Source organism: Chanos chanos, chromosome 1, assembly GCF_902362185.1.
Source record: "Chanos chanos chromosome 1, fChaCha1.1, whole genome shotgun sequence".
Taxonomy (NCBI): domain Eukaryota; kingdom Metazoa; phylum Chordata; class Actinopteri; order Gonorynchiformes; family Chanidae; genus Chanos; species Chanos chanos.
Window position 1 is genome coordinate 59733773 of NC_044495.1, and position 1632 is coordinate 59735404.

The window sequence follows — 1632 nt, forward strand, 5'->3', positions numbered from 1 at the left end:
GAGATTACAAGAGTAAAGTCGTTTTACAAGAAAAAAAGTCACAATTTTATGAGAAAAGGTCGTAATTTTAGACTATGTGTTATTTCCTGTTTATACCAGGCAATTCAGGAAACCACAACTCCCCAACACACCCTCTCAAAAGACTAAGGGAAGCTAAGTCACCACACCGCTACTCTGGTGAAACGAAACTAAACTGTTTCTCTGCTGTTCAACCTTTGTCTGTTCAGTAAAATGGCAGAAGCTTCTTTATCATCTCAGGATCATTTCAGCTGTGCAGTCTGTCTGGATCTCCTGAAGGATCCAGTGACTGTTCCCTGTGGACACAGTTACTGCATGAGCTGTATTAAGGGATGCTGGGATCAGGACGATCAGAGAAGAGTCTACAGCTGCCCCCGGTGTAGACAGACCTTCACTCCAAGACCTGTTCTGAGGAAAAACGTCATGCTGGCTGGACTGGCTGAGCAAAAGAGGATGACTCAAGTCCAGGTTGCTCCTCCTGCTGTCTGTTATGCTGGACCTGGAGATGTGGAGTGTGACATCTGCACTGGGAGAAAACTCAAAGCCGTCAAATCCTGTCTGACGTGTCTGGCTTCATTTTGTGAAAACTCACCTCCAGACTCACTATGAATCTCCTGCCTACAAGAAACACAAGCTGGTCAAAGCCTCCACACAACTACAGGACAGGATCTGTTCTCAACATGACAAACTGATGGAGATTTACTGTCACACTGACCAAAAAATGATCTGTTATATGTGTACAATGGATGAACACAAAGGTCATGATACAGTCTCAGCAGCAGCTGAAAGGACTGAGAAACAGGTAAGAGAAAAAACTTAACTCTAGTTCTGATTACATTTTGGTGAATAATGCATTATTAAATATGCATTTGATAAACATTTTGTCTCTCAGTCAGTGCTTACAAAACAAAACAATAATATTGTCTTTCCATACCCAATTTCAATGTTAAATATTTTTCATGTCTTAAATATCTTAAAGTAAAACATTTGGAACCAGAGTTCATGGAGAAAAAGTTGTAGAGCACTCAACAATTGGGAGGTGTGGGCTTTTTCTGTTGTTTGGCTGAAAAAAAAATGTGATGTTTGTGCACAGAGACAGTTGGGAAAGACCCCCAAAAATTACCAGCAGAGAATCCAGGAGAGAGAGAAGGAGCTGCAGGAGCTGAAACAGGCTGTGAAGTCTCTCAGGGTGAGTAGTCAGCAGAGGACAAGATAACAGTAGCAGCTGAAGAAGCATTTTAGTATTCAGTCAAAACTCTCCTTCAGTCAGTCAGTGAGGGGCCCAGTGCTGGACCACTGTCCAATCCCACTGAGCTCCACTGTGGAGAACAGGCTGTCTGGGCTTCCAGTAAGAGCTGAGTGAGAGTGCTGCTTCAAATGGACTCCCCTCCTCTCTGTGTGTCTCCTCACAGATCTCTGCACAGACAGCAGTGGAGGACAGTGAGAGGATCTTTACTGAGATGATTGAGTCCATTGAGAGAAGACGCTCTGAGGTGACAGATCAGATCAGAACTAAGGAGAAGGATGAATTAAGACTGGCTGAAGATCACATAAAGAAAGTGGAGCAGGAGATTGCTGAGCTGAGGAAGAGAGACACTGAGCTGGAGCAGCTTT

At 43.8% G+C, this 1632-nt stretch overlaps 1 pseudogene; it reads left to right on the top strand.

Moving 5' to 3' along the window:
• Positions 1-231: 231 nt before the first annotated feature.
• LOC115805785 (tripartite motif-containing protein 16-like) overlaps positions 232-1632 on the top strand; it is a 2873-nt pseudogene continuing 1472 nt past the window's right edge.